This window comes from Mesoplodon mirus (genome assembly GCF_964341445.2).
Source record: "Mesoplodon mirus genome assembly, chromosome: 15".
Classification (NCBI taxonomy): domain Eukaryota; kingdom Metazoa; phylum Chordata; class Mammalia; order Artiodactyla; family Ziphiidae; genus Mesoplodon; species Mesoplodon mirus.
Genome location: NC_138991.1, coordinates 87,238,658 through 87,252,229, shown reverse-complemented (window position 1 = coordinate 87,252,229; position 13,572 = coordinate 87,238,658). Strand labels below are relative to the sequence as shown.

Sequence of the window (13,572 nt, the reverse complement as noted above, 5' to 3'; positions counted from 1 at the left end):
ACACATTATATATTCTAAACCACAAATATGTTTTCGTTTCTTCAATAAATCTAATTGTTAAGCTTTAAATTTAAGTTAACTTTCTGAACTAAATATGTTGTATCATAGTGAGCATTAATTTGTCTATGACAGCTGCAAGGTTACATTTATTCAGAAAATGTTGTATTCAGCTTTCTTTTCATTTGCTCCTACTTCTCATTGATTCACAGAGGTAAACATCACTTCATCCATGGATCTGACTTTTCTTGATTTCTCATGGTCATCCTCACTAATTCTTCTTGCCTCATGAAATCTTTAGGCATTGCATTATTCCACAAAAGCAAAAAGCTTCCTTGGGCCTTTTTCCTCAGAAGATTGATTATTCCCACATTTTAAATGGGAGATTGCAATAAGTTAGGAGAAAATGCCACAGGGGTCTCTCTCTCTCTTTTTTTTTCTTTCACATCTTGTATCAGCCTCTGCTTGCACTCTGTGTTCAAAGATTTTTGTACAACACATTGATAGAAGTGCCAGGTGTTTCTCTCCTTGGGGCAAAAGACAGACTAATTACCTGACAAATAAAATAAAGACAGTGTCTTTCTCTGTTCAAATGTTGGAAAGGATTGCTTGCATCCTAATTTAAAAGTTTCAGGTGAGTGAAGCTTAAGATGCCAAAGCTTTAATCCATATTTGCACCATGCACAGCATCCAACAGGACTGCTTTACATAACCCCATGAGACTTTTGTGTGCAAGTGAAATAGATAAAAATATAAAACTATTGCTGTCTTTTTGGGTCATAAAAAAGATTTTTTGTCTCATTTAAAATATTTTTTTTTCTAAAATCCAAAAACGTGTCAGGCTAAAATATTGGAATTTCAAACATGGTAAAACCCCTTTTGAACGATGCGAAGTGAGACTTCTTTGTAGTGCTGATTTGCATTGCCCACTTGCTTGGTTGGCCAAAAAGGGCCTACGCGTTTTTTCCTGAATATATTCAGGAACAAAAAACGTACGCCCTTTTTGGCCAACTGCATCATTGTCGAAGTTCTGCCGCTTTTCATGTGCTTTAAAGGCGACTCCGATCTACCTCTTGAAAACGGTTTCCTGCAATTCTGCCTTGTTTTCAAATCCTCTTCGTTGCCTTACCTCAATAAGGTACGAAAGTTATCATTTATTATCCTGCAGGTTTGTGAATTTTAGTGCCTCTGAGATCCATTTTTCAACTCGCCTTTTTGGGAGCTGGCCTCCAAACCGCAGGATTGCTTCAGGCCCTATTCTGGTTCCGGGGGGCAGGCAGAGCCTTTGGTTAATTCTTCTTCCTGATTGGAAATTAGAGTGACATGTGTCTGTCCAAACACCTAGAGCTGATCTCTCATTGGTTCCCCCTCTACCCGTTCAACCTCTGGACAAATTGCAAACTGTATGAAACAGGAGGTTAAAGGTGCTGATTCTCCAAGTGGGGAGCTTTTTGGTAAAGCATCTGGAATGGCGAACCCGAGCACCACGAGATGAAAAATGAGGTGCGTTTTAGAAACGTTTCCCGATCATATGGTGTACCATCCTCTGGGTTTCCCATGCATGTTTTAGCTGTAGGAAGATTCCCTTGAACCTGGAGATTTCTGACCCATGGAATGGGTAGCACGCAGTATTACTTTAAAGGGTCTGCATTTGCTCACGCAACCTCACCAATCCAGTCACCCCCAAGAGTGTCCAGCCTTATGTCTCTTCCAGCTGTGGGTCTAGATGTGGTCAATCCAGGTTCCATCACAGCCACTGAACGAATTTTGTAAGAATTTCTCTCTCTTTCACTATCTTTGCTTTTTTTTGTAATTTGTATTTATAATGGGATTTAGCTGATTTTCAATGCTGTGTTTGTGCCCCTTTACACCCACTATATTCACTTACCGAGAAATATCAGTAAATACTTTTTAAGATTCTTACTACGTGGATATATTCTTCTGTGGTGAATAAGGTGTGTTGAGTCCAGTTCACTGAGCAATGAGTAGGTCTTTTCTATTACATATTTGATTGATGGAACGGTATCTGTGCTAATTTCAAACTATTGTTTTATGCATCACCCCACCTCACCTTTCCCCTTAAGCAGCCATAAGTGTGTTTTCTAAATGTGTGACTCTGTTCTGTTTTGTAATTTAGTTCATGTAGCGATTTTTACATTCCGTCTATAACTGATATCTTATGATAAGTTTCTTTATCTGTGTGACGTATTTCTCTTAGAATCATCGTACCTAAATCCACTCATTATGCTGCTACTAGCCTTAGGACATTGATTTCATGGCTGAGTGATATTCCATTGTACATAAGTACTACAACTTGTTTATCCATTTTTCTCTTTCATGAGATACTTAAGGTGTACCCGAGTCGAGGATTTTGTGAACACAGCAGCCCTAAAATTTGGGGTGCCTGTGTCCTGTCGATTTTTGGTTTTCTCAAGATATAAGCCCATGAGTGGAAGTGCCCTGTGCTCTGTAGCTCTGTTTTTTAGATGTTTTAGGAAACACCATACAATTTTCGAGAGTGGCCGTTGGCAATTTATATCACGCCCATCAGCGTAAAAAAGCTCCCTTTTCTCCTTGACTTGCCCTGCATTTCTGGTTTTTACACTTTTTCAGCATGGCCCTTTTGACTGATGCCTAGTGAGACTTCTTTGCAGTGTTGATTTGCATTGCCCGCTTGTTTGGTTGGCCAAAAAGGGCGAATGCGTTTTTTCCTGAATATATTCAGGTGCTCACCAGGGCGTGTAGCAGGTGTGGGTGAGTGTCACGTAGCTCACACCCAGCGCATAGAAGGTACGCAAGATGGAGAGGCTACTGTCCAGTGAGTGGCCGCCCTCCACACCAGTGAGGCAAGCCAACTTCCGGGTATTGTTGAGAGCTGGGGGCACGTAGGTCAGATGATCATTTTCAGAGGCAGGGGTAGCTTACTGAAGTCCCTAACACCCACTACCACCAGTCTGTTTACCTTTTTTTTTGGCCGTGCCACGCAGCATGAGGGCTCTTAGTTCCCCCACCGGGAATCAAACCCGACCCCCCTGCAGTGGAAGCGTGGAGTCTTAACCTCTAGACTACCAGGGAAGTCCCCCGTCTACCTTTAACTGAGGTCACAAGCTCCAGCTCAGAATAGGAGGCACACATGAGGCGGATGAGGTCAATTTGTTCCAGGATGAGGCGCACAGCATCCCGTTCGTGGGTCTGGCATGGGACGTAGGCTGCCCAGAACTGAGGGAAGGCCAGGGCTTAGTTTGGGCTTTGGAACTCCTCGGGCTTCTCTTAGCCTCCTCAGCTGGCACAGCACTCACTGTGCCCAGAAGTCACATGTAATGCGTTGCTTTTTCTGTGGTACTTGGAAGCCCGTCAGGTGGGCTCACTGTGACCCCTGTAGCCCCCAGCATCCATGGCATGGCACTTTCTAGGTCACTATGGTAACTTCGTTCCAATGTGACTAACCTGTGGTCTCTGTGGCCCCCAAACTGCCCCACATTCCCCAGCAGCCATGGTGGCACCTTGTGTGTCCCTTTGGTACCTGGCCACCCACGAGACCACCTTTCAGCCTGTCCAAGCTGGTCTAGCCATGGCTGAAATTGCACACATTACCGTGCTATAGCCCATTGTGGTAAAACTGCCTCAGGACCAGGGGCATGTTGGTGTGGCTGGAGGGAGGTCAAGGCAAATGGGTGGGCTCCTTAGGTCTTGGGATCGGGCAGGACACATTGCCTGGCCTGGGCCAGCCTGGGGGTCCCCCACCTCACACTGTCACACAGACTATACTAGGAGCAGCTGAGGCCTGGGCTGAGGGTTTCCCACCAGGGAGGGGATGACAGAGAAGGGGAAGGGCATCCATAGATGATGGAGAAGACATCCAGGGGTGGTGTGAGGGAGCCTCCCCACTAGCGCTACATGCTCCGGACCTCCTCCCCTGCCCAGGGCCAGGCTAGGCCCCCACCGGCCCCCAGCAGCCCGTACACACTGCAGCCACCCTTCCACAAGCGGGAAGTCCCGCATCAGGGCCCGCGTGCACTCCCGCGGACTTGGGGTGCTGGAGGTGCCCAGCGTGGTCTGCACGAGGGTTACCGATCACAGCAGCAGACCCAGCAGGAGCAGTAGGCACAGCAGAGGCCGCTGCCTGCGTGCACGGGGACCTTCGAGGCCCCCGGGCCGCAAGCTGCGCAGGGCAAGGCAGGCGGGCAGAGGCGGGTGTGAGGGGGCGGGCGATGGGGTTCTGCCCGTCAACACAGGCCACCCAGCGGCGCGGCCTCGCGAGGGGGGCGGGGTGAGGGAGGGGATACAGAGTCACAGGACCCTGCGACCCGTGTGTGGAGAGCCGCGATCCGGGAAGCCCGGCAGCCACAGGGCGGCACTGCCCTCCCGCCCCCTGCTCAGAGGCAGCTCCCGCAGGCTAAGCTGGCCTCTGCTGAGAGCCCACTCGCCTCCCATCGCGGGTTCCCTCCGCCCCCGCCCCTCTTCCCACACCCACTGCTCCGAGGGGGCGCCCTAGGGTGCTCTCCCCCGCCTCTAACCTTCCTGTCCAAAATGGGGTGCTTCTCTCAGAGGGCCACCTGCAGCCTGTGGACTCCCGGGAGCACACCTCGTCCCCATCTGCCTGCAGCCGGCCCCACCCACCCCGAGGGCTACGTGCGAGGGTCTCTGTGGCCACAAGTGCTCTGGGCTCCCGGTTTCCCGGTACTGGGCCATGGGGGCTGGTGTGGGGGAAGAGATAATTTCTGGAAATGGGGGGGTAACCTTGTGAGCTCCGGATTCAGGAGGGGGCCCTCTGCCCCCGACCTTCTCTCTCCTCGTACTTGACTCCCCAACCTGCATGACCATTCTCTGGGGACTTGAACCAGCGCCTGGGAACTATCAGGAACCTCCCCCACTTCTGTCAGCCAGCCTCAGGAGAGCGCCCTCAGGAGCTGCTACACCTCCCCAGGGCCTGAATAGAGGGACTTTTGGGATGTGAACTGAACAACCTTCTGGGGAGAGTCAACACCCTTTTACTCAACAGAGCAGGAACTCAGTCAGTAGGCTATTTGTGTGGAAGGAAATGAAGTCGCTTCCATGGCAGAAGAGCCCCCACCGCAGCAACCTTCGTCCCAGAGCTGCTGGCTGACCTTCTGGCCAGGATCCCTCCTACCTCAGCGTGGAAGGCCCGGCCTCGTGGAGAAGTGTAGGTTCTGAAGAAAGACCTGGCACCTGGGTTCTGCTGCTACACTTGCCTTATCTCGTGGCCCTTGTGGCTCTAGCTTTCCCAGAAACCTCAAGGGCTAAGTGCCTGTGCTTGCTCAGAGGCCGCACGCCATTCCCCATTTCCAGCCTCAGGCCCTCCCGCTAGCTGCCTCCTCTAGGGAACCCCTCCCCCCACACACACACTGGGGATGTGCCTTCTCACAGAAGCTCAACCACTGAGATGATTTAGGGACTGTGCCCAAACTCCTGCATCCCCAGCCTCTCAAGTTTTTGCTCTGATCCCTGGCACCCCCTGGAGCTGTTCCACCTTTGGAACCTTTTCCAGGTGGCAGGAGTGCCTAGCACAGGGGTAGTGACCTAAGTCTGAGCACTGGCGACCCTACAAATCTGTTACAGAAAAACATTTTATTGAGCAGTAAGGGACCCCACTGGGGACAGAAAGGGCTGGCAATAAAGGAGCATGTGAACCTCGGGGCGGGGTGCGTGCTGCTTGACTCTCCATCCTGTTCTTGCTTCAGGGAGCAGGGCTTCCTGGGCCTCTCTGTCCTGCCTCCTGAGACCCCAGGCAGGAGGCTCTTTGCGAAGCCACAGATTGCTGCTTTCAGTTTCAAAAAGCCCAGCTCCCCCCTGGTTTGTGGTGGCCGCTGACAATGGCTCAGGGCAGGAGCCCATGTGGTAGACTACTAAGGCTTCTCTGCACCCTGTCTCTGCTCCTGCATCCTCCTCGGCTCGCAGAGTGCAGACTTCACTTTCTCCAGCTCACAAAGGGGCCCGTGAGGATTGAGCAGAGGAATGCCAGGTTTTCTTCCAGGCCAGCTTCCGCCCTGGGATGTTCAGGGCAGACTCTCATTTCAAACCTCACTTTCTGAGGCTCCTGGCTGAGGAAGGCTCAGACAGAACGACGCAGGTTCTAATCTGTGGTAGTGGGCAGTGGGGGGGGGGGCGGGAGGGGTCACTGCAGGAAGCGGCATTCGCTGTCTTAGGCAGTTAAACCATTGCCCTGTCTTCAGAATGGTTCAGCCAGCAAGATTCTGTGGAGTCCGCCTCCTGGCACCATGCTACAATCGCCGGATTTTGGGTCTGGAGCAACCGAGATCTTCGTCCGACTCTTCCGGAGTGTGCTTTCTCTCGGGAGCACATCTGGGGACTGGCTTCTCGGCTTCCGCCTTTGCTGGCATGGCCAAAGGAGCATCCCCGTAGGCCCGGTAGCCACCAACCAGGCAGTATGTCTCTCCATGCCGGCCCAACTGCGTTTCTCCACACCCTCGGTTGAGGACATGGTAGTGACCAGGTTTAGGAGGAGAAATGGGAGCCACAGCTGCTGCAAAGAAAATCAGAACTGATCAGTCACTTCTGCTGTACACAGTCTCCTGCCAGAATTTCCCTCTCTCATGTCTCTCCCAGTTTCTGGCTGAAGACCTTTAATCTACTTGACATCCAAAACACAGACTTGGCCCATCAGCTCTATGAGTCCCTAGAGAAGGGACACTGGCTGCAAAAGCAATTCCTAGAGCCTACGGCTGCATCAGGTGAGGTAGTCTCTTCACCGTTGCCAGGGAAAACAGTAGAACCCGAAAGAAATTGCAATCATGATCCTCTCCATCTCTCCCTTCCACAACAGAGAAAACATTTCTTGCAGTGTGTCACTTCTGAGGCTTTAATGGAAACGTCTTTCAAGTTTTGGAAAAAGATAACCTAATATAAATTGGTTAAGGACCCCTCCCACCTTGGCAACCCCTCTTGGGCCCCATTTATAATGCCTGTTACAACCACACTGAACTCTAGCCCTCTGATACTTTTATCTAGATTAGATCAAGGCCGAATACTGAGGCAGAGTGATCAGGAGACTCAGAACCGGGTTCTGGGTACCAAGTGTAGGCTCACATCCACCCAGCCTCCTGGGACACCATCTGCTCAGCCCTCCAGTCTCACTAGCACTTCATCACCCCCCTTGGTTCTTCCGGTCTTCCCATGAATATGGCACCACCCTCTCCCCTAGTACTCAGCAGCTCAGTATCGGATGTGTCTGAGGGGACCGATATAGATGTGTACATGACAGCACAGAGGTGCCTGGGTTTGAAGGTGCGGTTCAAGAGTGGCCCTCTTCCTCAAACTGCTCCGTTTACCATCTGCCAACAAAAACGCACTTGCCTTTTGCTAAGAGGCCAATCAGGAAAGGGTCTGAATGGAAGCATCCTGTAGCCCAAAGCGGAAGGCAACATTTGTAAAGATCAGAAGCTTCCTGAACACTAGTTCAGGGATGACCTTTCACTTGTCCTCAGCAGTGAGCACTGTGGGACCCTGAAGGTGTCCCAGGTCACTGGTATTACTTACAGCTGGGAAAGTGCTGAGGTTTACGTAGTGGGCAAGCCCCACAGGAACATGTGGCAGCCAGGTGAGGTTGTGTGTACACCATGCCTCTTCTACAGGTGCCCGGTCTCGGTGTACCTGCTGCACTGCCCAGCCAGGGAACAGAGCACAGGTTTGCGTAAATATAGACGATCCGGTCAGACATTCTCTCTCAGACAACCAAAGAGGTTGGTATCTGGTGGAGAACTGGTAGGGAAGTTTCTCTCAGGGCAGCACATTTCCATAGTTATGCTGCCATGGAAACTGTGAGAAAGCCTGTGAGGTCATCACTACCCAGTGAGGTCATAAGAAGGAACCTGTGACTTGCGGTCAGGCTTCAGGAGGAGGGGCAGTTTTGTGGAGGAGAGCAGGGTGGAGGCAGAGGTACTCTGCCTGGTCCCTCACCCCTGGGCTTCCCCACCCATGCCCTAGTCTAGTAGACACCCCACGTGGGGCGTGCAGGTGGGCTGGTACAGCCCCAGGGGCCCCAGGAGGGCAAGAGAGACCCACATTCTGAAATTGGCTTGAGAGGCAAGATTAACGTTAAGAGACAGCTAGGTTGTATGGCACTGACCCTAAGAGGCAGAGAATTGTGTGGACTGGGGAATCAGGGAAGGCTCCTTGGCAGTGGGCCTGAAGGACAAGTGAGATCTGGACCCATGGGGAAGAGAGGGAAGACATTACAGTTTGGAAGAATACAAGCAAAGACACACTCTTCTCGACCTTGTCCTGCCCCAAATATAAATTCATAGAACCCTCACATTTTTACACCTGAGGGCTTAGAAAAACCAAGATGTTAAGGAGCCTACCCAGTGTTACACAGGTAATGGAGAGGGGTTCTGCTCAATGGTTAGTTCATGTCGGGGCTCCGGATTTACAGCTGATAGGAATGTGAGGACAAGCTCATGCCGTTTCAAACATTTCCAAGTGATACTGAGAGAGATGTTAAAGGTGCAAAATGAGGGTGCTGAATGACCTCACAAAGTGGGAATGGTGGGCCCATTTTAATATGAAATTCAAAACAAATTCATGACAAAAGGACATAATACAAAATGACAACATAATCATTACACTCCCCTCTCCCCTAGAAGTAAAAATCATTATAATCCTCTCTCTCTCCACCATGAAAGGATGAGATAAAGGCTCAGCAGCAGCCCCCGTGAAAATCATGGTCAACACTGTGAAGAGGGGTAAGACAACTTGGTCCGACTCAGAGAAGGAAAGAGACAACTCTGCCCTTAGCCTGATCAGGCCCACAGGAAGGAACCACATTTGGGGCAGCTTTTGATAGTGTGGCAATGAGAGAGAACCTTCTTTAGGAGGGGACTCCCTGTTGCCGACCTTGAAAAAGCAAAGATGGGACCTTCATTTACTGGGGCTGTTGCAGAGGGGATGTGCCCAGGAGGTAGAGACTGCTTGGACTACCCTTTTAGAGGTTGGGCCACCCTGGTTGAGAACCACAGCATCTTCTATCCCTAAACTGCTTGAATCAGTGGGTGCCCGTTAGGACAGACGAAGTCAGGCCTCATTGGAGCAGACTGCCTTTTGGAGTGGTAGAAGGTAAATGTGAAGGGGAATGCTCTGGCGGAGGTTTGTCACGGCAGGTGGGCCAGCATGAGACCATTCAGAATCTCCAAGGCTCCGGAGATTACTTGGCTGGGAGCATCCCTCTGATGTGGTGTGGGGACTCCTACCTTAACAGGACCTGGCTGGGCATCTGGGGGAGGCAGAATAAATGGTTTATTAACTTAAGAGAGCGAGAGAATCACCTGGGGGGTTCCACCAAACCACTTAAAAGGCCTTGTACCTGGATTCTTGAGCCAACCCTCAGAAAACTTATCTAGATCTGGAGTAGGGCTCAGGAAGCTGCACTTTTCATAAGCTTCCTGGGCAGTCCCACCACAGTGGTCCATGGATAGAGAGACCAAATTATTGTGTATTCTCGGTTGCTTTTGGGAGTCAAAGTGGGCAATATTAAAAACTGCAGCAGGCATATGTATAAACAGGGAATATTCAAGGCAAGCAGAGGTGTATAGTTATTCTATGCATGAATCAGATTTGAGAAAAGCTAGCCTGGTGGTTAAAGAACACAACCCTGAGGACAGACAAACCAGATTCTTTCCTACTGACTTGTGTGATTTTGACCAAGTTCTTTCATCCTTCTGACTGTTTCTTCATATGGAAAAGAGCTATGACTGTACATTTAGCACAATATTCTCTTTCGGCAAAGATTGCTCTGGGTCCATTTGTGTTCTCTGCAACTTAACCCTTTCCAGTGCGCAAGCATTTTTAAGTTGTTTGGTGAAGTATTACATTTGACTTTCAACAGTTCATTACTTTGGGCAAAGCTTATATAATGCTGCAGAGACTAGAACATATGCAGAGATAGTGAGAGGATGTTATAAGCTTATTCTGCTGGTTTATAAAAAAGTTTAACCTTTTCTTCTCTTCCTCCACCTGCCACCAAGAGATGAGAAAGAAGGCAGAGCCTGGAAATGCACACCAAGCAATATTTCTGTGTCAGTTTGCCTTTTATTCCTCTGCCAGTACTTCCCAGAGAGATTTCACCAAAAGTGCCTAAGCTTGCCTTGGCCATTGTTGTGAAGAAAATTTCTCTTTATTGCTAGTCACATCCCCTTTTCCTTCTCCTGGAGGCTTAATGGATGTTTGGGGGCCGGAAACAAAATTTAAGCTAAAACATCAATTGAAAGAGCCTTCGTCCTAAGTGTGGTAGTTTGGAGTGTGAATCTTCTCAGGGTCTACTGAATTCTGCCCCAGTGGAAACTGTTATTAAGGGGCACCCATAGAAATATCGCTTATTGTTAGAAACCATGACATAATACAGAGCCAAGATCGACATTATTCTTCACATGAAAGACTACAGAGAACCAAGCTCAGTAGTTCACCCTCAAGTGCTGGCCAGCAACTAACCTTTTGAAGCCAGACAGCAGCCCGGGTCTTCAGAAGGTGACTAGGCAGTCCAGAGCACCCTACTGACAAGTGTGCTCACCCGTCCAGCACAGAGGGAAAGGTCCCTGTTACGGCATCATATGTAAGCCTGCTGCAATAAGGTTTGCTGGTGCAAAGGCTCTCTCACTGAGGACCCCAGTCCTGGAAGGCTTCTCCTCCGGCGAGCTGCCAGTTCAATCTTCTGAGCCAGGCTCACGTCCCAGGGATGGGTCACAAAGCTGACGACGGTGCCTGGCACCTCGCCCCCCACCCGGCCCACCCTCCCTGCTCTGTGGATGTAGTCTTACAGGGTGAGAGGGAAATCATAATTGATGACTAGCTCCACCTGGGTGCTGTCCAGGCCCCGAGAGGCAATGTCTGTGCAGAGAAGAATGTCTCGGGAGCCCTTCTGGAAGGACTGGAAGATGCCTGCTCTCATTGAGGCTGGCATCTGTCCCTGCAGTCTTAAGTGTTGGATTTTGTGGTCATCCAGAATATATACCCCAGCCAGTTCACAGCGCTGTAGCAATTACAGAACACCAGAACAGTTCCTGCGGCGCCAGTCCTATATGCTCTGTCATGCTGCCTGAGGATCTGTACCAACCCAGTCACCTTCTCTGTTCCCTTCGGCCTCATGAGTGTCTGTCTGACATGAGGCATGATGCAGTGGAGCTTGCCACTGGTAACGGGGGTTAGAGAGTCTAAGCTGGCAACTTTACTCAGCAGCTGGCCTCCACCTTCGGGAAATGTGGCCCCCACCAGCACTAACTGAGCTTTGGGATTGAAGGGGTCTTTTATGTCAGCTGAACCTTCTGCTATATGGCTCCCCTCACAAGATGTAATCCACCAGTTCCAGGAAGATTTCATCCAAAAGCATGTCTGCATCATCCAACACCAAGAAGGAGAGCTGCTCCAGGCTGATCAGTTGAGTTTTCAGGGCCTTCCACAGAGCCCCCAGAGTGGCCACCAGAATATCTGCTGGAGGTTGTTTGGACAGTTGCAGCCGGATCCTCCTCATGCCATGGCCTCCCCCTAACTCCCGCACCTGGAGGTCCAAGGAGCTGCCCAAGGCCTGGGCCACGGCACGCACCAGTTCAGCTAATTCTCGAGAAGGCACAAGAACCAGGCCTCGAGGAGCAGGGATACGACAGGGGTCCAGCCTTGGCTGGCCCAACAGCCGTTGAAGGAGAGGTAGCATGTAGCTGAGAGTTTTGCCACTGCCGGTTTCTGCGGCGCAGAGAATGTGGCGGCCGCGAAGAAGTGGGGGAATGGTACTCGACTGCACGTTTGTGGGCCAAACAACTTCGGGAGCAGCCTCTTGTAGTGCGCTCAGAACGGGAAGCTCCAGACACACTTCAGTGCAGCTGCCCTTGGGGGAAAGGTTCCACAGCGCTGGAGCCTCATGTTGCGCGCACTCGATGGAGAAATGGTCCGCGTGGGTGCACCGATTCCTCCAGCCCCACGAAGAGAGTGGCGCGGGTTCCAAGAGCCCAGCGTGAGGTGAGCCAGCTGGTTCAAGTCAGGTCGCCGCACTGACATCAGCGTCAGCCCAGGACGCGCCAGCATCGGCCGCAGGGGGGCTACGCTGGCCGCTATGCCGCTCTTCCTGCCGCCGCTGTAGAGCCCGCAGGATGCGCACCACGGGCAGGGGCTCGATGGGACCGCAGACCGTCAGGTCCCGGCGAGGCGCCAGAAGCAACCGAGCCGCGAGCGACAACAGCCGCAGCCGCCGTGCGAGAGCCATACTCCGCTTGCTGCGGGAGAGGCGCACGACAGTGACGTCACGGGCGCGCCAAGGCCTCGCGGACGGTGGCCGGCGCGGCTCAATAAGGCCCGCGGACTCGGCGAACTGTGTGGAAGGAGCGGGACGTGTAGAGCTCAGCAGCGGCGAGGTGTGTAGGTCCGAACCGGGGATGGTGACTCCAGACCCCCGCCAACCTTGGGGAAGGGTGCGCGACGGAGGCAGGACCGGGGTCCGGCGATGCGCGGCGATGGGGCCCTGGCATTACGAACCAGGAGGGCGGAGGGCTTCTGGCGATCCGATGTCCGATCCCTGCCGTGCTCTTTTGTCTCCCTCACAGCTCCTGTCATGGCTTGGCCAGTTCGGGTCTCCCCCCTGTGACTTATGATGAGGGTGCGGCGATGTTTTCCCAGATGTGGTCCCCGTGTAAGGTCTTTGAATACAAGTATTTATTGAGAGTCTGAGTGAATGGTCAGGCCTGGGGGCCGAGACCAGGAGTCCGGAGTCGTAGGTCCAGGCTCACCCTTCCCTTAGAGCTCCCCAGAGAGCTGAGGGCCCCGAGGGCAAACTGATGGCTTTCAGCGTATCTTCTCTTCAGTCAAGAGAACTCATCTCTTGGTACTTTTCCCCTTTCTTTTCAGCTGAGGTTCATTCTCCCCTCCCTTGTCACCCTTTCCAAATTCTCATCCTGAACCCACTGCTTTCTTGGGTAGTTCACCTCCAACGGCTTTCCAGTCAGATACCTCAATTCCGTAAACAGCAGAGAGGAGGGTCCTGCTACAGGTTTGTGTCTTGTCTCACAAAGCCACGGTCAGGCAGAATATTTTACTTTAATTCAGTTGTTCAGGTTGCCAAAAAGCCTTAGACAACAGGTACTTCCTGAACGGATACCGAAAATGGGTGTCCGATCATTTCTGTAATTTCCAGTGTCTTGGGTAGGAGATAAGGTAAACGTGGATTAATCACCTGGGAGGTTCTTAACATCTGGCGAAAGGGTTTTACTTTCATCAGACACCGTTATAGAGATAAATACTATCAAATTTCAAATAGCATTTTGATACACGATAGACGTTCTGGAGAGTTGAATGCTAAGCCAGCAGAGGAGAGGGTTTTGAGTCCTCATGGGTGAACAAAGTCATTGGAAAGAGCAGTGGCTCTTGAGTGAGGGTGATTTTGCCATCACCCGTCCTCCAGAACGTTTGACAATGGCTGGAGACAGTTTTCTTTGTCACATCCGGGGTGTGGGGGGGTGGTGCTGCAGACATCTAGTGGGTAGTGGCCAGGATGCTACTACATATCGTACAAGGCATAGGACAGCCCTTCCCACCACCCCAAAAGAATTATCTGGCCCA

General features: G+C 51.4%; 1 pseudogene across 1 annotated transcript; it reads right to left on the bottom strand.

Annotated features, from left to right (window-relative positions):
* Nucleotides 1–5,579: 5,579 nt before the first annotated feature.
* LOC309816595 (putative ATP-dependent RNA helicase DDX28) lies at nucleotides 5,580–12,254 on the bottom strand (annotated as a pseudogene). Its single transcript, XR_014296219.1, has 2 exons — nucleotides 10,462–12,254; nucleotides 5,580–6,502 (listed from the first exon to the last, which is right to left on the bottom strand). The product of XR_014296219.1 is annotated as a putative ATP-dependent RNA helicase DDX28 (transcript).
* Between the last annotated feature and the right edge of the window lie 1,318 nt (nucleotides 12,255–13,572).